The following is a 22,637-nucleotide window of genomic DNA, read 5'->3' on the forward strand; positions in this document are numbered from 1 at the left end:
CAGAGTCCTAGTCTTAATGATCTAATAGTGTCATTACTGCCTTCAGGCATGAGCCTGCACCCCTTCATGCACGGAACTTCAGTGAGCATTCTGCATGCAGATTGGTTATAAATTGGCCACTTGGAGAGGATTACCTGTTGCTTGTGTCATTAATCAATATAGTGGAGATGGAGAATATGCCTCTGGTTGGGATCCATCGCATTAAGCACATGGGGGTGGGAAGCCAGAAGTAATTACAGTCCTCTGGAACATGCTTGGCATTCTTTAATAATTAACCACATTAATTTATCAATAACCAATGCATAGTGACAAGAATGATAATAACAAATACGTACGTTATTTACTAGGCACTGCACCATGTACATGCTTGACAGGGTGGTAACGTGTGTAAAACTTAGTAGGAATTAAGTGTGTCATATTATTTTTTTAACTGCAATTCATAGGAAGATTTCCAGTGCTGCACTGTGTGGTAGATTAAAGTGTTAGAGCATGACCAAAAAACTGTAGGTGATAATTGCTGCGAAATCAACATTATGTGGTCCTAAAATACATCAAAAAGAGTGACACATTTAAAAATTAAAAGTTAGAAAAGTAACAATGTGGAATATACTTTGCCTAGATTATCACTGGAAATTTGGACCAACATTTTCAAACATGGGTGCCTAAAAGGCTTCTGTGGGAGCTTCTGTACCTCTGAAAATTAGACCTCTTGTTTATGTGCCTAAATATGGATTTAGGTGCCTAACTTTAATCACCCAAGTCTGAAAATATTGGCCATAATTTTAATGCAATAAAGATTACATTAACCATCTCTAATAATGTCCATTACAAAGTTAATGTACTTTCTAAATGTCTTCAGCACTGTGGCCTTTATGCTACCATTTGCTCTGCAGATTTAGAAAAGAAGGATAACTTCCATTAAAACTCATAATCCTTTGTGCAGCCCACCAAGTATTATATCCCATCTGCAAAGCTACATTATCAAAGTGTTTCAGCGCTTTCTAACAAGAAGGAAATGTTGTTTACAGCAATGCATGCTGGGAGAAGGAACAAAAAAGGTACATAGCAAAAAAAAAAGCCTATGTCATACTTGTCCCCTACCTACACCCTGCTCCAAAGCATCCCATGCAAATACAAAAAGGAGGAGGATCATGTATGCATAAATTGCTGTTGCTCCTGTGAGAAATAACAGCTGCTTCTTTAATGGAGGGAGGATGGCACAGATAATTCTAGCAGAGCAGGTTATAGGGGAGCCTGTCCTATTAAGAGCACGTGGTACATGGTGGCCCCCAATTATAAGCATCTTTCACTGTACTGGTATCTGGGCACTGCGTCACTAGGCCCCCAGACAAAAGATGTCATGCAAAACAAGCCCCAGATACATTAGATAAAGAGAGTACAGCCAAACAGCAGCAGCTCTGAATCATGAATAGACATCCGTAATAGGCACCCAAAATAAGTGTTTGTATTCACATAACTTATCGATGCAATTGGCATGGAGTCTCAGGCTGCCAAATATGCCACTGATAAGGCATACCAATGTCTATATAGATAATAACAGATCCACCTGCTCCACATACTAATTCATACTGAGTGAAAGAATCCATATAAAAAAACCCACATGATAATGATCCATTGCCACTCATACCCACACAGACTCACTACAGCTGCAAATCACTTATTGTCAACAGGAACACACAGTGGAAAATGATGAGGAACAATGTTCGAACATACGTAGACACAGAAATCACACACAAAAGACCCAGCAGTTTGCACAAACCTGCAACCATTGAACAGGAACTGGACTGGCAACATGTAGGTGGCCTTCAATTCTAAGAGGATCATCACCCATCCCGAAGCAGTACACAGCACTGCAGCAATGTCTGTCCATGATCAATCAGCCAGCTAGCATGCACGATGGAAAAAAGGCATGTACATACGACAAACCTGCACTTGTCTGTGGATAAGCCAAAGGATCAGAGTTAAATCAAAGTGAAGTGTGGGAGTTGGATGGACTTGGATCACTTGTTCTGTATGAACTGGCCATGAGGCTGGTTAACATATTGCTGTTGTTTTTGTTATTTATTAAGCACTGGCATTGTACTTGCTTTTGTACAAGACACAAATAACGCAAGCTACGTAAGAATCTTAAATTGGGGTTAGCAGGGGAGGGGAACTCAGTAAAGGCTTCAAATAAGGGAGACACTTGGTCCGAGCGTACAAGAAAGATGAAGAAAGGAAACATTAGGAATTGTTTGAGCATGTACTAGTATACTTGGCCAGGAACAGCTTATTTTACTAAAGAATGTGGCCACCATGAATTCATAAGTACGGTATCAACCTTGTAAAAATAATACAAGGAGGCTAAGATACTATTTACTATTTCTAGGATTGCCTATGGAATTAGCTTGCCACATGCTGCTAGTGCAGAATGCCAAGGTTAGGTTTTTATCAGCAGTGAGATAATTGGATCATCCTGCCATTGTTTTGAAGTTACTGCAGTTGCTGCTTTGGTTGTGAGTTATTTCAGTTTCTTATTATTTACCTAGAGTACATTATGTTATACAGACTAGGGTGAGAGCTCAGAGTCGTGATATTTTTGTGGTAAAATGGAAGAAGTTTGCAAACAGTTTGGGAGAGCAAACTTTTACTTAATCACTGTTTCAAAATGCTGTTTTTCTCTCTATTAACAATGAAGACACCAATCCAAATGCCCTTAGTTTTGTGTGTCATAGAGTGTCATGGAGTGTAGGGGAATCGGAGGGGTTTTTTCAGTCTGAATTCAGATCCAGATTTTGAAAAGAATCTCTTGATTTATAACCTAATTTTGTATAGCACCCATCACCGCAGTGGTAAGTGCTTCCCAGGCAAAATAGATCAACATAAAAAGATAACTAGTTAACTTCATGGAAACTTGTGCTCTTCTCATTTTTCTTGAGTAGTGCTCTCTTTTTGTGGGGGAAGGAGGGAGGTTTCCAAACCCAGTTATGGTAGAAAGGCTTTATCAAAGAGAAGAGTCTTGTGATGGGCCCTAAAGGGATTCAGACACTGGATTGGTCTAATTTTTTCTGACCTTCTTTTTCCTCAGCCATATCCCCTCAAACATTTTGAATCAATAGAACTGAAACCTTTGGAGGTCATCCTTCAGCTAGTGTGTATTGTTACAGTTGAACTGAATGGAACTGCATGGAAGTCACGGGAGCTGATTCTACTCAGATATCTCCACTTGATAATTTCTATTCCAGTGACATGAGGCCAGATTTTTAAAAGTATTTAGACACCTAAATATGTAGATATCCCAACAGGAAAATTTGCAAAAACTCCTAGGTGCCTCATTTCAATGGGAGTTAGGCAGCAAGGCATTTTTGAAAATCCCACAAAGTGTCTATCTGCATCTTAAGGAGCAAAAGGACATGTGTACATGGGGCAGCAATGCACATTGGTGGTGTGTGATTTCTAAAGATCACTGATATGTTGCACATTAATGTATCCACAAAAGCTTGTGCATATTAACATAGAATTGTTTCAGATAGTACTATGTTAAAGTGCACTAGGAAACTTTTAGATCACACCAGCATGGTGTGAGGATCTCATGGGTCAGGAACCAGGTCCCCAGGCAACATTTGCATCCCAACTATAATTAAGTGTTTGCTAGTTACTGTGGTCTGAGTGACTCATATAACCCTGGCTCCACCAGAGGCACTAACCCTGGGTGTCCTGATTGGAGGAGCACCCAGCCCCACCAGTTGGTCTGGATGCACAATTTAATCTAGAAGGAAGCACAGGAAGTTGTCTGTACAACTGGATGACTTCCTAGCTGTCTGCTACATCAAATCCTGCCTTCTCACCTGACTTCTACACTATGCTATCCTGACCTGTTGTTGGCTCCTGCATCCCTAACATGTTCTTGTTTCCTGCCCCTGGTCTCTGACTCACAACTCTGAGTCCAGCTCGGACCCTTGGTCAACTACTGACCTTTAAGGTTAATGACCCAAGCACCAGTTGTGATAGTTTGCACAGGGCATTCTAACACCTCTGGGATTTCTTCCATGGAGAATGATGGAACCAGCAGAACTCCCCCTCCCGAAGGAGTGCCAGATTCACTGGAGTGGGTCGTCCACCTTCAGGCAGACAACCTAGCAATGCGGGCCCAAATGACATAGCTGACGACCAAAAAACAGATGCTGTGGGAACAAGTACTTCAGCATCCCTCAGAGAACGCTGTGCTTCAGACCCTTCGCTCTCCAAACAAGGATTGTAAATTCCCCTGATATAATGTTTCTCTGGGAAACATCAGAGATTCTGAGGGCCACCTCCTGTTCTTACTTCACCCATGTCATAAGTAGATAGGTAAGGGTTAATTTTCTTTTACCTGTAAGGGGTGNTGGACAGGGGGCTCAAGCCCGAGAACGAAGTCGTGGGCAAAGAGGTCAGGTTGGAGAACGTTGTGGAGTCCGCAGTAGGTGTCATAAGTAGATAGGTAAGGGTTAATTTTCTTTTACCTGTAAAGGGTGAACAAAGGGAACCAAACACCTGACCAGAGGATCAATCAGAGAACTGGATTTTTTAAAAAGTCTGGGAGGGAATTGGGAACTCGGGGTCTTTTGTTTCTCCCAGCTATGGATTGAAACAGCTTTCCTTCTAACTCCATCTTCTTTCTAATATGCAACTATCAAGTGTAAGTACAAAGGAAACAAAGCAACAGGCTGTTATCTGCTTTGTGTTGTATTTATATGTGTGGTGATTTTGCTGGACTGGTTTAAATTGGCTATCTTTTAAATCAGACTGTGTATTCCTATTTTCTTATAAGCCATATCCCTATATTGAATTTCTTAATGCAGTGTTTAGTATATGTAAGTTCTTTCTTTTTATATAAAGTTTTCTTTTTAAAACTTGTGAGAGTTTCTTTTCCTAGTGAGGCAAGGGGATAGAAATTTCTGTATCAGGTATCCGTCTCCCTCAAGGGAAGACAGGGGGCGGGGGGAAGCATTACATTCTGTGTTGACTTTCCTATTGTCCCAGGGCGGGAACAAGTTACAGGGAATAGAGGTAGGATTAGCTCTGTTTCCCTGTGTTGGAGGGCTGTCTCTTTGGAGAAGAAAGGAGACAGGTTTCTCGGTATTGTGATGTAAAGAGATTACGTCAATTCCCTCAGGTTGCTCAGAGGGGGAAGGGAAGGGAGATAATTCCCTTGCCGGTACGACTCAGACTTCTGAGTCGGGAGGGTCTGTCCAGAGGAAGTTGGGGAGACCAGAGAGGGGGTCCCCCAAGGAATATTTGGGGAACCTGGGCTGATAGGAGCCAAAATCCTATCTGATGGCAGCGAGATAAGATCCAAGCTGGTACCAAGCTTGGCGGAATCATAGTAAGCACCCAGATTTTGGACGCAATGGTCCAGATTTGAGACAGACGCTTACCACAACCCACAAGTTTGCTCTTCCCACCAAGCCATGCTAGACCTGGTAGTTAGTCTGTTGACCAGGGAAGCATTGCACTGGACCTTCCCCATACTGGATGGTGATAGACCAGTGCTAACCAACTGGAATGCCTTCCTACAGTTGATCTCAAGAGTCTTTGATTACTTCCATTACACCCACTTGGCCAAGATCACCCTATGGAAACTCTGGCTGAGGCAAAGGCACAGCTGCCTCCTATGCAGCACAGTTCTGTTGACTCACAACAGAGAGAGTGAAATAAGGTGTTCCAGCTATAGCAATTCTGATAGGGCCTGCAGTAGAAGGCTAAGGGTGAGCTGGCCTGAGGAGAAGCCCCATCAGGACTGGATGCCTTCATTTATTTACCTTGCAATTCAGTTCAACAATCGGTTGTGTGAGCAGCAGGAGGAAAGAAGAGGGTCACCTCATCTGCCTTACCTGTGCCCCCTGTTATCACATCCTGCACAGCACACTGAGCTGATGCAGGTAGACATGACCCTTCAGCAACTTACCCCCGAGGAAAAGGAAAAATGATATTGCCTCAACCTTTGCTTCTATGGCAGTGAGCCAGGCCACCCCATCTTCTTCAGCCCTACGGGAGGCCCATCCCAAAGGGATGTGGAAAACAGGCAGGCACAGGCTCAGTAAGAGGGACTGGCCTGGGCGTCATGACCGGGTATACTCCTGAGACCCCAGCTCCAGTCTTGACCAAATCACACATCGGTTCTCACCGCTTGACTCCATACCTTCAAGTACTGACCTGGCTGTGCATTCCTGGAGAGTCTCGACAGCTTCCTATGCAATGGGCCCCCTTTGACTCATGAGCAGCTGATAACTCTATGAATGTGATGACAGCACAAACCGTGCAAATCCCCTGAGAGATCACGTCTGTCCTGGACCCAGTAGAGACAATTGACAGGTCCCAAATATCCTGTGGACCAGTGACCACAGAAACCGTGCCTTTGAAGTTTACCATTCAGGGACCCAGGAAACTCTGCATTTACTGTGATCCTCTCCCTGCACTTTCCCCTGATCTAGGCATCTCCCAGATAACCCTCCATAACCATCTCATCCACTGGTAGGAATAAAGGGTCAGTTTTCCCTTAGAGTTCTGTTGACAGCATTGCTTGGTTCAAGCAGGTGGGAGGCACATAACTATCCTCAGCAGGACTCGAATGACTAGTCTGGCAGGGTCTCCTGCCAACTCCACACGCCAAGTCCTTTCTAAATATGGTGACTTTGCTGGTGTATTTGAAAAAAAAAACACATTGATTCCCTGCCTCTACAGAGACTACAACTGCCCTATAGACTTGCAGCCTGGGGGGAAGAATCCATGTGGCCATATTTATGCCATGAAAGAGTCCGAGCTGGCCACCCTATGCACATACCTCCAGGAGAGCCTGGCCAAGGGATTCATTCACTAATAGACCTCACCTGCTGGGCCACCAGTCCTCTTTGTAAAAATAAAATAAAAAGTGGCAGTCTCTGCATCTGTGTTCACTACTGAGCCCTGAAGCAGGTAACAATAAAGAATTGATCCCCATTGGACTGTGTGACAGCTGCCTGAAAGTTCATGAAACTAGACTGGGGAGCATATAACATTGACACATCAGAGTGGGAGATGAATGGAAAACTACTTTTACCACTATGGCCATTTTGAGTACCTTGTGATGCCATTCAGTCTAACAAATGCTCCTATCATGTTCCAACATCTCGTAAATGATGTATTTTGGGACATCCTGGACCTGTATGTAGTAGTGTATCTTGATGATATACTTGATGACAACCCTGAGCAATACAGCATACATGTCCAAACCATTCTGGAGAGACTTGACCAACAAGGCCTATATGACAAGATGGAGAAGTACACCTTCACCCATACCTTCATAGAGTTCCTGGGGTTTATCCTGTCTTCAGAGAGTATCAAAATAAGCCCATGTAAGGTAGAAGTGATTTGTCATTGGGCAACACCCTGAAATATCCAAGATTTATAGCACTTCTAGGGCTTTGCAAACTATTTCTGTTAATTTATTCCAAGGTTGTCTGAACAAATCATATCCCTTACCTCTCTGCTCTGTGAGAACACCAAGTTCCTTTGGTTCCTGAGGTCCAGCATGCCTTTGAACAACTAAAGCTCTCATTCACCACTCCCATGCTAGCCCACTCCTATAACATAAGCTTTTATTGTCAAAGCAGACACCTTCAACGTAGAATTCGGAGCAGTGCTCTCCCAAATGTACAGTACTCAGGAGGTGCTTCATCTGTGAGTCTTCTATTCTAGAAAGCTCATTCTTGTGGAGCAAAATTGTGAAATCTTAGATAAAAAACTTCTGGCAAATAGTCACCTTCAGGGAGTGGCACCACTACCTTGAAAGGATCTAATTATCCAGTTCAAGTTTACGGTGACCACAACAACTGTTAGTTATGCAGGAACAAGGTCTTCAATCAGCAACAACTTTTGTGCGCCTGTCATAAACAGATAGTTAAGGGTTAATGTCTCTTTTACCTGTAAAGGGTTAAGAAGCTCAATAAACCTGGCTGACACCTGGCCAGAGGACCAATAAGGGGACAAGATACTTTCAAATCTTAGTGGAGGGAAGTCTTTGTTTGTGCTTTTTGTTTTGGGTGCTGTTCGCTCTTGGGACTAAGAGGGACCAGACGTCCATCCAGGCTCTCCAAATCTTTCTGAATCAGTCTCTCATGTTTCAAACTTATAAGTAATTAGCCAGGCAAGATGTGTTAGTTTTATTTTTGTTTCCTCAACTTGTAAATGTTTTCTTTTGCTGGAAGGATTTTTACCTCTGTTTGCTGTAACTTTGAACCTAAGGCTAGAGGGGGTTTCCTCTGGGCTATATGAATCTGAGTACCTTGTAAAGTATTTTCCATCCTGATTTTACAGAGATGATTTTTATCTTTCTTTCTTTAATTAAAAGCTTCCTTTTTTAAGAATCTGATTGATTTTTCTTGTTTTAAGATCCAAGGGATTGGGTCTGGACTCACCAGGGATTGGTGGGGGAAAGGAGAAGGGATGGTTAATTCTTCCTTGTTTTAGAATCAAAGGGTTTGGATCTGTGTTCACCAGGGATTGGTGAAGCCTCTCAGGCAACCAGGGAGGGGTAAGTTTTTGGGGGTCAGAAAATGCCCCAGACACTGAAATTCTGTGGTGGGCAGTGTTACCAGATCTAAGCTAGTAATTAAGCTTAGAAGGGTCCATGCAGGTCCCCCACATCTGTACCCTAAAGTTCAGAGTGGGGAACAAGCCTGACAGTGCCTCTTCTTTTTTCCATTTTGACTTTGTCTCCTACTCCTGGGATTACAGAATGAAAAGGTGATGCACTGCTCCCAGAGGGGTCTAGTCAAGAGACCTACTACATCTTTAACCCTATAACTTCCTTGGCATGATGCTTTATCAGGATTTTCCTGCTCTATCCATGCAGCCTCTACCTTATGGACTCCCCCGCTTCAACCCTGATGAACAGGAAACTATAAGGAAGGAATCACATGACATCAGATTGGGCAACTTTCATGATGGTATTCCCGATCTCACAGTTGCACTTCTGCTACCTTGCCATGATTTCCCCCTGGTGGGGCATTCTGGTCTTCCAAGACCCAGCACTTTAGTATTCAATTATCTTTTGGTGGCTCTGAATGCAAATGACACACAGGCATATGTCACCTCCTGTCCAGTATTTGCCTGCAGCAAGGTGCCACACAGTAAACCCTTGGACTTCTCCACCTTACAGACTCACCTAGACCCTGGGCAGCTATTACGTTAGAGTTTTATCATGGAGTTACCTGAGTCCAGTGGGTATACAATGATTTTGATGGTTGTGAACCATCTACAAAGATGGCTTATTTTGTTCCCTGCACCTGCCTGCCTCCCCTGAGGAAACCACCTAGCAATGGGTGAACCCAGCTGTCTGCTTTCATGGATCATAGATTACATCATCTCTGGTCATGGATCACAATTCATCTCTCATTTCTGGCATTAAGCTTCTTGAATATTAAGGGTTCACTCTTGTTGCACGTCTGCCTACCACCCTAATATGAATGGCTAGATGGACAGTAAATCAAATACAAGCGCTATCTACGGGGTTACCTCAACCATCACAGAACAACTCGTTATTTCTGTTACCCATGCTGAGTTTGCATACACCACAGAATATCTCTGTAATGGACAAAGCTTTCTTCACAAATTTCTATCCCAATTCCATCTGGAGTTACACTTACCTCCTCCACCCAGAAGCCTTAAATTGGATACAGCAGATCTGTCAGACCCAAGAGAAGCAAATAATCCATTTAAGTGATATGCGGACCAACAGGAGCAGAATGGTTTCCACCTTCTCTGTGGGCAGAAGATGTGGGCTCTCAGCTAACATCTCCACATAGGTGTTCCAGTTTTCAGGTGGTCTGTCTGTTGGATCTTATCAACATATACACCCTGTTACTTTTGAGCTCTGCCTGCCTCAGTCCTTCAGAACGCACCCTGTTTTGCATGTGCTCACCTAGCCTAAAGACTGATTTCCCCATCAACCCCACCAGCACCAATACATATCCAGGTCATGTTGAATATATTCTCCAGAGGTCCTGGATCAGGGGTCAGCAACCTTTCAGAAGTCGTGTGCTGAGCTTCATTTATTCACTCTAATTTAAGGTTTCACGTTGAGTATATACATTTAACGTTTTAGAAGATCTCTCTCTATAACGTGCTCTCTTATATATTAAACCTATTTGTTGTAAAGTCAATAACGGTTTTTCTGTTTACAGGAGCCTCTTCATCTTAACAATACAGGGTCTAAATATAGCAGAATCCCCTTATCATTTTAGTGCTGTGGTTCTTAATCTGGGGATCACGCACCCCCTGGGGGTGCAAGATGCCCTTTCTGGGGGGTGCGAGACATGCAAGTTTTTTTAGAGGGTAAATCATCGAAAACACAAATTAAGCACAGACGCATAAGTAGAACTACTTTTTTTCATCAAATCTATGTATTTATTAACATTATACATATTTTAACGATTACTGTAATATACAAACAAAGTTTTTAAGTTTTCAAGTTTTTAAGCTAATTGTAGTGTAATTTTTTATAAGGGCTGCAGAGCACTGGCACCAGGCCAGGAGCAGAGCCCTGGGCTGGCTGCCAGTACCCCACACCGGCAGGAGGGCTGAACAGGGCCGGAGGCCCAGACCTCGGCTGGCAGGGGCCGGGCAGCTGGAACCTCAGGCCAACAGTAAGGTGAGAACCCCAGACCGCTGCCGGTCTCAGATCGCTGCCAGTCTGGGGTTCCGTCCGCTGGCTCCTGCCAGCCAGGGTCCCAGCCACTGACCCCGCCCAGTCGCTGCCAGCTGGCAGTTCCATTCACTCAGGCTGGCAGTGGGCTGAGCAGGGCCGGTGGCCAAGACCCCAGCTGGCAAGCGGCCGGTAGCCGGAATTCCACACCGTCGGCGGGCTGAGTGGGGCTGGCGGACAGAACCCCAGACCGGTGGCAGGCTGAGCAGCTCTGCCCACTGCCGGTCTGGGGTTCCATCTGCCATCTCCTGCCAGCCAAGGTCCTGCTCAGCCTGCTGCTGGCTGGAGATTCCGTTCACCCAGGCCAGCAGCGGGCTGAGCGGGGCCGGTGGCCAGATCCCGACTGGAGCAGTGTACCAGTAAAAATCGGCTTGCTTGCCACCTTTGGCATGCATGCCGCAGCTTGCTGACTCCTGATCTAACCCATAGTCTCGAGTATGCTCAGTTCTATATGAAAGGTATAACACATTTTTTTTTGTCATGCCTCTGTAGATTTGGACTGTTGTTAGTCATTGGATTGGTTTCCTCAGTAGCTCCCTCTGAGGTGAATTTGGAAATTGTTTAAGTTGACAGCTTTTTGCTAAAGTCCAACATATTTTATCTACATATTCTATCAAGGTTCCTTTTGCTTTGGATTCTATAGTTATTTTATGTGACTTTACTTTCTGTTCCATATTCATATATGTATGTTATTATAGGTATTTATTGATTACATCGATAAGGTCAGTATTCTCATGATGGTAAGTGGTTTTGGAGACGTTGAGTTATATATTCAGAAAGGATCAGCAAAAATAAAAGATATATTTCCTTACCTATAACTATCTACACATACACAAATATATACATTAATATAACAGAACTAAATAAAATGGTTTTGCTACTCAGAGTACTAAAATGATTGTTTTATAGAAGCCTAATAGCTTTTCTGTCACAATTTGGTGCCCTCAGCAAAATCCAGGATTATCAAATGCTATGATTGGAGATGAGCTGTTACTGTGCTTAAAGGTAATTCAGGTTATCAGTATATAGAGAAACCCATTATCTTGTGAGTAGAAAGAACCATTTGTTGCCTGTATATTAATTGTCTATTCAGCTTTGCCTCTTCCAATGTTTAGAAAATATTAGAAAACTGAAAAAAATGCCCTCTCAATCATTAAGATATAAGAGGGTTCCCAAAACAAGTAGGCCTAATATGCCTAGGAGTTTACCTTTCAAACAAACAAACAGAAAACAAAAACAAAACATCATCCTATTGTCAGGAGCCTTTGTACCACTTTCAAAGCCTTCTGCCACTCTACTCTCTGTTCAGCTGGGTTTGTCCTAGCCGTAATGCATGTAGGTTTATTTTTCCTTCCTGCCTGATAGTGATTTGCATGTATCTGCTTCCACACTACAAAACTCACAGATCTTTCAGTTATTCTTTGTGTTACTGTATTAATGTGAGAGACTATTTATAATTTCCTTTCTCTGCAGAATAGGAGCTCTCATTGTGATTGTTAAAAGCATTTTTTCTACACAATAAAAAGCACCATCTCAAACAAGTCTACTGAAATCATATCTATTTTAAATTATGATCTGGTTGTAACCTGAAGCCTGTGCCTGACTTTAGCCAATGAGAAGTGGGTGGGACTGCTCACACACTTCAAGTTAGACATATGTTTAATGAGTGCTGAATTGGTGTCTTAGTGCTCTAATTGTGGGAAGCTTAATTTACTCTATCAAGTAATCCAAGTTTCAAAGTACAATTAACATGCAATTTGGTAAACTCATATTTTGGAAGAGATTTTCTTACAAATTTTATTTCATCATAATTAGTACTGTGAGAGACTTGACAAACCCTCCTGGCAAAAATCCTTCTATTAAAAAAAACCAAACACACAGAAAAAATATTATCAAAGTTTATGATTCAAATGGGAGCTTAATTAATGATAATGAAGTAAACTCCTTAATAAATATATTACATATGCTATTTTAATTCTTATTTTTCAATGTCTTTTCCTTTTCTTGACATGCTGCATTCTTAGATAAAATAACCTAGAATCACATACTGAAATATCAAAGCCTCTATTTCATCCTCCCTTTTAATCCTAATGAAGCAAATGACAGCAGGACAAAGTGTCTTTTTTAATTTATGCTGAAAACCAAAAAATTAATAAGTGTTTTAAGGTGATGCCAAATGATTTGTAAATTAAAATGTATAGAAAGGGCCCAGCTGTGCAACCCCTGACTCACATTGGTACGAATATACTCAGAAGTCACTTAGACTTCAGTAGAGTTACTCATATGATAGAGAAACACTTACATGAGTAAAGGTTGTCCAAATGGTTCCTTAATGAATCTGGCTCTGATCCTACCAGGTGCTGAAGCCTGCTACCACTGAGGCCAATGAGAAATGAAGAGAGATGGTTGCAAAATGGTGGTTTTTCCTGCACATGAAAAACTTAATCTTTTCATTGAAAACCAAAAAAATTCAGTCAAAAATTAAAAACTTTCAGTTCTCAGTGAAAAAGCTTTCAGCCAAAAACCTAAAAGTCTTCGGATTTTGGCTAGAAAATGTAGGATGATGGGGGTTTTAATATTTCTACAAAAAGTTAGTTTTTTCTGTGGAAAGCAGAGACTTACTGCAAAACAATCCATTTAATCAAAAACCCAATTTTACATCAGATAAAACATTTCAACAGAAATGTTTTGACGAGCTACAGAAATGAGGTTGCTCACCATTGTGCAGGATGGGGCTATCTGAGAACTTTTCAGTGTAAATCGAGAGATGCTAGTCTGCTGGATTCTGATTTTGGCAAATAACTTGCTGCAGTATCAACTATAGCAGGGGTTCACAAACTTGGGGTTGTGACCCCTCAGGGGGTCACAAGGTTATTACATGGGGGGTCGCGAGCTGTCAGCCTCCACCCTAAACCCCGTTTCACCTCCAGCGTTTATAATGGTGTTAAATATGTAAAAGTGTGTTTTTAATTTATACAGGGGGGTCGCATTCAGAGGCATTCTGTGAAAGGGTTCACCAGTACAAAAGTTTGAGAACCCCTGAACTATAGCTTTTCTGCTTGTCAGAGGCACAGCCTATCTCTGAAAGGCTCCACAAGGGAGAGTGACACAACATAGGTTCACCTGGAAGTAGTTAACTAACAGAGTAAGTGAGAGGCAGATAATCAGGCAGGGAAGCACCTGGGCATGATAAAAGTTAGAGGAAGTTCCTGAGGAGAAGAAGCTCTAGAACAGGGGAGCGCCCAGGGACTGTGAGTCAAACAGAAACTGTGCTCCCAGGGCAAGAAGTCCAGGTTGGGCAGAAGTCAAGTTCCTAGAGCAGAGCCTAAAAAGGGATCCTGGAAACAGAGAACTCCCTGTGAAGCCTACTGGGTCTGGAAGCCTTGAAGACATGTTTCAGGAAAGGGGAGGATTCTAGTGTTGGAGTCATGGTGGGCTGACAGCCCAAGGGCCTAGTATTTGGGGCTCCTCTTGAGAGACCTTCATGTCCCCTGACTTCAGAGAGAGACTCCACCTAGGCAACATTGAGAGGCCTGATGTAAGAGCAAGCAGATGAAACACCTGGGCAGAGGTATATATTGAACTCAAGAGAGGTAACAGACTGAGTCCCTCAGCCAGAAAGCTGAGATAGGAAGGTGTTGGGTATGTTGGTGTACGTTTTTTCTCTTAAATAAAGGAGACCTCTGGGAAGGGTCCTCTTTAATACTCAAAGTCTGGACTTGTTTATACTTTGGGTGGAGAGAAGTAGAGAAAGGACTTACTTGCAATGCTGTTCCTGACCAGAGGGGTATGTGTTAGGATGACCTCCTTCAACCGTCCCACTGCTACATTTATTTTCTACACCAAGACTGGTTTTGTGTGTCCAGGATAGACATGGGCACTAAAATATTATCTTTGATCTGGCACTTACAGGGAGTAAGACTAGAGTTCTTTCTACACTGCTGACAAAAATGCTTCTGAATTACTCACACACGTTTATAGTAAAATATAAATGTTTTCATTCTGATCAAAACTCTTTATTTTGAAGGATAATTTTACTTCGACAGAGTTCATCTCCACTTTTCAGCAATTAAATTCTGCTGTCTGCTTAGCCTAAAAATAGAGGAAGAGGAGGGAGGAGATGTATTCTAGATGTATTTGCTGTAATTTAAATGGTATTCCATATTAAAGGAAGCTTCCTGCATTTGGGATACAGGCATGGAGAGAGCAACACTAGGAAAGGCAGAAGATTGGAAGAGACCGGCGAGAGACCGGTAATTCCCTTACAATAAAGGGCACGGGTGGGTGGGTTGTTTGTTGCAGAGTGAGCTGCTATATCAGTAAATTGCTTAACGATCCCACGTTCAAACAAATGTATCTGTGCAGTAAACCTGCCTGAGTGTAAAATTTGAAATACAGTGTACGGGCTGAGGTTTGGAAAGTTACATGTAGCCAGTCCTCTGAGAGTAATTATCTTGTTCCTGAGCTGTCAGAGAGAAAATGTTAATATTGAGAACATTGTGTACTGTGCATGAGCAGGATATTATTTCCCCATGTACCTTTTTTAGATGTTGTTAGAAAAGGCCCAGAAGGTCTAGCATGAAAAGGTCAAGAAAGAAAGGGGGACGATAAAAGGTCTCTCTTCTTTTCCCTTTTTCTTTACTCTGTTATCTCTTTGGTTTAATTTGTGACTTGTATGTTGATTCAATATACCGGTATACACTGTGCATCCATTCTATATGATAATAGCATGTGTGTACACACACACCTGCTGCAATCTAAACTAAATAGTTAGACTTGCCTTTGTATTTGAAAACTAATGCTAAATTATATGGCCTTCTAAATTGTAAGATTTTTTTTTTTGTAATTAAAAAAACTAATTATGAATTCCATAGGATAACTGATTATGACTTTATCCCCTGTAGACTGATAGAGAAAGAAAAAAATAGAAATATCTCTGTCTTCTTAAACATCCTGTACACTGTATTGATCAACATGTATTGTGCTACCCAGCATACAGGGGCGGCTCCAGGCCCCAGCACACCAAGCGCGTGCTTGGGGCGGCAAGCTACAGGGGGGCGCTCTGCCGGCGCCACGAGGGTGGCAGGCAGGCTGCCTCCAGCGGCTTGCTTGTGGATGGTCTGCTGGTCCCATGGCTTCAGTGGACCTTCCACAGGCGTGCTTGCGGAGGGTCCACTGGTCCCGCGGCTTTGGCGGACCCTCCACAGGCAAACCGCTGGAGGCAGCCTGCCTGCGGTGCTTGGGGCGGCAAAATCCCTAGAGCCGCCCCTGCCAGCATATCTGAATTTTCAAGTTCTTTTTTCCTGTTAACCATATGAACTGCAAGTTTAGTAGTTTGACAACTTGTAGGATGGTGCTGCTGTGCTGCTTGTACAAAAAAAAATAGTACAAGCATGTAAGAACAAAGTCAGAAAAGCTAAAGCACAAAATGAGTTACCGCTAGCAAGGGATGTAAAAGGCAATCAGAAGAGGTTCTATGAGTACATTAGGAGAAAAATGAAGGAAAGTATAGATCCACTATTTCTCTAGGAAAGAAAGCTAATAACACATGATATCAAGAAGACTGTTTAATGCCTATTTTGTTTTAGTCTTCACTAAAAGAGTTAATTATGTCCAGATACTTAAAACAATACATAACAACAAGGAGGAAGGAACATAAACAGAATAGGGAAAGAAGAGGTTAAAGAATATTTAAATAATGTATTCAAGTCAGTAGGGTCTGATGGTATTTATCCCAGGGTACTTAAGGAATTAGCTGAAGTGATCTCAGAACCATTAGCAACTATCTTCAAGAACTCATGAAAACCTGTGGGGTCCCAGAGGACTGAAGAAGGGCAAACATATTACCTATCTTAACAAAGGGGAACAAAGACAATCAGGGTAATTATGGACCAGTCAACCTAACTTTGATACTTGGAAAGATACTGGAAGAAATTATTAATCAAATTCTAAGCTCCTAGAGCAGAACAGGGTTATAAGAATACCCAGCATGAATTTTTCAAGAACAAATCATACCAAACCAACCTCACTTCCTTCCTTGACAGGCTCACTGGCCAAGTGGATAGGGGAGAACGATTAGATGTGATATCTTGATTTTAGTAAAGCTTTTAATGCAGTCCCACATGACAAAGTAGGGAAGTGTGGTCTTGATGAAATACTATAAGGTGCATGCATACCTGCTTGAAAGACCATAGTCAGAGTAATGATCAATCAGTTATCAAACTGGGAGGACATATTCTAGTGGGGTTATCAGGGATCAGTCCTGCGGTTCAGTATTATTTCATTAAATGACTTGGATAAAGGAGTGGAGAGCATTCTTATAAAACTTGCACTTGAACCCAACCTAGGAGGAGCGGCTAGTACCTTAGAGGACAGGATTATAATTCAAAATGACTTTGATTAATTAGAGAATTGGCCTGAAATTAACAAGATTAAATGCAGTAAAGGCAAATGGAAAAGTACTACACCTAAGAAAGACAAATCAAATGAACAAATACAAGATGGGGAATAACTGGCTAGGCAATAGTACAGCTGAAAAGGATCTGGGGTGTCAAGACTGATTCCCCACTCTGGCACTTCGAGTGCAGAAGATGGGGGCCTGCAAGAATTCTAAAAATTAATACCGGCCACTCCAGGCTTGTATTAAACTTCCAAGGTTACAGTTTTTTTCTGACCTTAGATAAGTAGATACTGCCACCACCTAAGTGCAAAACCCCTTTGAAAACCCAGGAAGGCTCACTTGGGAATTCCTTCCTGTGATACCGTTAAGCCCTTTCACCGCCACCTCCAGGGAAGAGCTGAGAAAGAAAAACAAAGGAATCCGCTGTTGCCACCATCTAATTAAACAACGTGTGCACAAACCTCTTAGGACACAAAAATCCAATCCTGTTCTTAAAAAAGATAAACTTGATTAAAAAGAAAGAAAATACATCTGGAAACTCAGACTATTGCTAGATTTAAAAACAGAACACTTACAAGGATTAATCATCAAGAATAACATTCTGAAGGTCCAGCTTAAAGTTTACAAGCAAAACAAAAGCATTTGGGGTTAGCACAGAGGAGTTCACAAGTCATAAAGAAGTAAGAGATAAACCTAATCATGTCTTCCTAGACGTTTCCTGATCTACTTACATATCTGGAGTTGTAAATGAGTAGTTTCTAAGTATGATCTGATGATTGTTCATAGCTGACTCAAGTTCTTACAGCATAGCAGCTCTGTCCCTTCTCTCCAGGAGAACAACACAGACAGACAAAATGGGAGTCTTGTTTCAATTTTAAAAAGTTCTAGCCTTCCCATTGGCTCTTTTGGCCAGGTGCCCACTCACTTCCTTTTACCTGTGCCTGCAGTGAGACTTTTTAACCCTTTTCAGGTAAAGCAAGTAGAGAACAGCTACTAAAAGGGATTTTATAGCTAATTTCCCTCTTCGTTTATCACAGGGGAGTTGTAGTGGATCACAAATTGAACATGAGTCAACAATGTGATGTAGCCCTATGGAGTGTCCTATGTAACATAGGGGCAGTAACTGTCCCACTCTAATAGGCACTGGTATGGCCTCAGCTGAAGTAATGAGTCCAGTTTTGGGCACCACACTTTAGGAGAGATATGGACAAATTGGAGAGAGTCCAGAGTAGAGCAACAAAAATGAGAAAACCTGAGCTTATGAGGAAAGGTTTAAAAAAACTGGACATGTTTAGCCTTGAGAAAAGAAGACTGAGAGGTGATAAGTCTTCAAATACGTTGAGGGCTGTTTTAAAAAAGACAGTGATCAATTGATTTCCTTGTCCGCTGGTGCTTGGACAAGAAGTAATGGACTTCATCTGCAGCAAGAGAGGTTTAGGTTTAATATTAAGAAAAACTTTCTAACTATAGGAATAGCTAAGCACTGGAATAGGCTTCCAAGGGAGGTTGCGGAATTCCCATGACTGGAGACTTTTATGAACAGTTTAGACACCTGTCAGGTATGGTCTGGGTTGACTTAAACCCACCTCAGCATGAGAGACTGAACTAGATGGCTCCTAGAGGTTCCTTCCAGCTCTACATTTCTGTGACCCTAGAAGGAAGCAACTATGAAGAGGGTCGTGCTTCAAAAATCTAATACTGTGTAGCAATTTCCACTCGTGGAAAAAATAATATAAAATGAGAGTGATCAAAATCTGAGTCAGCCTTTTCCTGCAAAGGTGGGAAATGCCTTTTTTCCCCTATCTCAATACATCTTAGAAGGTTAGTTATATTAGGGGCCACACTTTCAAATAAGCCTCAAAAATACTGCCTGTAAATTTTGCACATCTGTCTATGTGATCAGATTGAATAGTTATGTTCACAAGCAAACTGGAGGATCCACACACAAAAGCTTACTGTGCCAATATTCAGAGGCTCATTTGAACAGATATCTCTTTGATTCCTAGACTCAAAAAACAGTATGACAATAAAAGTGCCTTTAGAACTCATTCACGTTTCAGTTGTAGCTGTGAGTAAATGATAAGGGCTGGGTGTTTACCACCCAGAGAAAAGGAAAGGGGGAAAAATTCAAAGTGATATTCTTCTAAAATCTATTAAAGCAAACATTTGGAAGCTTTCAGATCTGATGAATTGGGTTATATCCCATGAAAGCTTATGCCCAAATAAATTTGTTAGTCTCCAAGGTGCCACAAGGACTCCTCATTGATTTTATGTGGAAACTTGATAGGTATAGTGCTTTCCCAATTCAGGCTCCAGAACTAGATATGTTTATTAACAAAAACAATCATATGTGACTATTGAAGTCTTTCAGAGAGAGAGTCCCTTCAGTAGTATTGGTCTAATATATAGTTCAATAAGGGGCAAGTTAGAGAAGTAAAACCATTAATTCTGCAGAAGAAAGCAAATCACATTTATGTGTTCTGGTCCCCCTAGACTGTGTTCATGGCATCATTAGGTTTGGTTCTCTGTGTGGACTAATGCTAATCCACTTGATGCTGGATTCTGCTGGTGGAAGCATCAGTATCTTTCCTCTTCTCCTGCAGCCATTCTTAGGGTACCTCTACACTACCTGATGGATCGGTGGGTAGCAATCAATCTATCGGGGTTTGATTTATCGCTTGCAGTATAGACACGATAAATTGATCCCCGATCACTCTCCCATTGACTGCTGAACTCCAGCAGTGCGAGAGGAGGTGGAAGCAAAGTTGACGGGGGAGCCGCGGCCATCAATCCAGCACTGCGAGGATGCAAAATAAGTAATTTTAATTAGATCTAAGATACGTTGACTTCAGCTACTCTATTCTCATAGCTGAAGTTGCATATCTTAGATTGATCCCCTCCCCTCCACCCCCCGTGTAGACCAGGCCTTAGTGTCAGAATTGAGCTCTTATTCACCATGAACAGTACCTTGTCCCTGAATAATCCATCAGATTCCAGGGGTAAGGAGTTGAAATCCTGCTTCCATTAGGTCAATAGGAATTTTGCCATTGATATCTGGAGCCCGGATTTCATCCAAGGGGTATAAGCCCTACAGCACCAGGCCCTTGAGAAAAGATGTATTCATCAAGAAGGTCCTGCAAAGGCCCTTACTCCAGGGAAAGACTGAAGATTGAGAATGCTTTGTGGAGAAAAGGGGCTTGGAGGTGGGAGTGATGAACTGATAGAAACAACTCTGTCGGTCAAGCAAGACAATCACTACACTCTCCAAGGAACTCATGCAGAAAAATGATAAAAGACAAAAACATCCCATCACCTGTGGGTGAACACTTTTCACAAAGTGATCCCTCCGTATCTGACCGCTCAGTCCTCATCCTCAATGAAAACTTGCACAAAACCTGCAAAAGAGAAGCCCAGGAACTTAAATTCATAATGTTGATAGACACTAAAAATCATGGACTCAGTAAAGACATTGGATTTATAGTTCATTACCATAGTCTGTAACCCACTAACCTTCCTTTGTCCTGTGACTGCAGTGGTTTTCACTGGCCACTTCACCTTGAATGTTCTCTTACAACATTTTAACTCTTCATGCTAAACTACCTGTTCCACCTTGTATTTAGCTGAGACACCCTGAATACCTTTTTTGGAGCTCTGTGCAAACTTGAAAATGTGTCTTTTTCACCAGCAGAAGTTGGTCCAATAAGAGAAATTATCTGACCCACCTCGTCTCCCTAATATCTTGGGACCAACAAAGCTATATTAACACTGTTAGCTCCTACAGAGTCCACCTCCTTGCCTGGGTGAAGGGCTTTCCCATGTTTCAATTAAACCTTTTGCTAACAAATGAGACCCTCAGAAGGGGGGTACTATTCAATACATAGAAGACCTGATGAACTTACTGATCCCCCTCACACACACACCCATTGAGGAGATTAGGGTAGAGTGTACCTGTGCCTGACCACAAGGAAGTATGTGGGGATGGCATGCCCCTTTTATAGTCCCCTAAACTTAAAATGTGAAAATAAAGGTTGACCCACTGAAATTGGATCCCAAACTATGAGTAGTAAAGGTGACTTCTAGCAATTGGAACTGGACGTGGAAAAAACAGGTGTCCTAGAACCAGACAGGTCACATGAGAGGGTTTGTCTACACTTCAAAATAACCTCCAGGGCTGCAAGTTTCAGAGCCTGGGTCAGCTGACTCAGGCTTACACCAAACGGTTAAAAATAGCAGTGTAGATGTTCCCACGTGGGCTGGAGCCCAGGCTCTGAAACCGTGTGTGTATGTGATCCATATCTCAGAACCTGGCTCCAGCCTGAGCAGGTACATCTACATTGCTATTTTTAGCCCTGTAATGTGAGCCCGCGTCAATTGAGTCTATGATGTAAGAGTGATGCATCTATAGCCAACACTCTAGCTTCTTCCCTGCTGCTTCATCAAATTGGCCATCTGCAAACCATTGCCTCCAGTGAGGAAAAGAGGCGTGGGGGTGGTGTAGCATGTTCAGTGTTGTGAACAAGTCTGTTAGCTACTCAACACCAGAGCCCCATGGCTGAGCGATACAATCCCTTAAAGAAATCTACAATGTATTGGGACCACCAGACTTCAAGTAAAGTTCTTCAAAAGAGGCCTGCCACCCCACTGGGTGAAGAGATAGACTCAGGCATCAAATTGATGTTCTGGCTATGACAATGGTGTAATTTTGCTATGTCTTGTGCGATTACAAAGATTGAGGATCTGTATTTGCATGAGTCTGAAACCACATGGGATAGCCCCAGATATTGTACAGTACCAATTTATGTCAGCATAGATATAGACCTACGATGTGTATTTAGCAGCTATGTTGTGATTAATGTTCATTATATCATACAGCAGATTTTAAACTAATTAAATATCTATTGAGATGTAATAGTCATGTAGCTAATTTGCAGTTTAAAGAAAAATGATGATGCTAGCACACGACTCTGAGACAGTTGCATTAGCGTAGCATAGTAATAATGATCAGGGAAGAAGTAATAGTTAGCATGGAAGAAGTATTTGTGTTCTGTTTTTGTTCTGATATCACTCACATCTGCATGTTATCTGAGCCCCCACTCCAATATATTTTAATTGAAAAACAAAACAATGCTTTGTAACACTTGAAAAATTAATGTTTTAAGACCCACATATGTCAAACTAATCAATAGCTATTGAATTAATTCCCCCCACCCTCCAGAAAATCCTGTCATTGTTTCTTCTTTGATTACCATTTATTTTCTGTATTGTTCGCAGTGTGTCAGGTGCTTTCCATGCAGAAAGAAACACAAGAGTATATTCTTTCCTGCAGCCTAGCTCGGTTTAAGGAGCTCTTCACGGTTGCCTAATCCACATGGCCCAACCCCAGCTTAAGTTAGAGATGCTGAGGAACTGTACTAGTTCAGGCCACTAGTGTAAAACAGTGAGCTTCACCCCTCCAAGATCCCAGCCCACCAACTCCTATCATGACTTTCTCCTTCCCTAATATGTCTCTTATGC

General features: G+C 42.2%; 1 protein-coding gene across 1 annotated transcript in view; it reads left to right on the forward strand.

The window, feature by feature from the left end:
* The window catches only part of DPP10 (dipeptidyl peptidase like 10), a 442,364-nt gene that overhangs the window by 341,302 nt on the left and 78,425 nt on the right, over positions 1-22,637 (forward strand). The gene's annotated exons all lie outside the window — the stretch shown is intronic.

Source organism: Chelonoidis abingdonii, chromosome 10, assembly GCF_003597395.2.
Source record: "Chelonoidis abingdonii isolate Lonesome George chromosome 10, CheloAbing_2.0, whole genome shotgun sequence".
Taxonomy (NCBI): domain Eukaryota; kingdom Metazoa; phylum Chordata; order Testudines; family Testudinidae; genus Chelonoidis; species Chelonoidis abingdonii.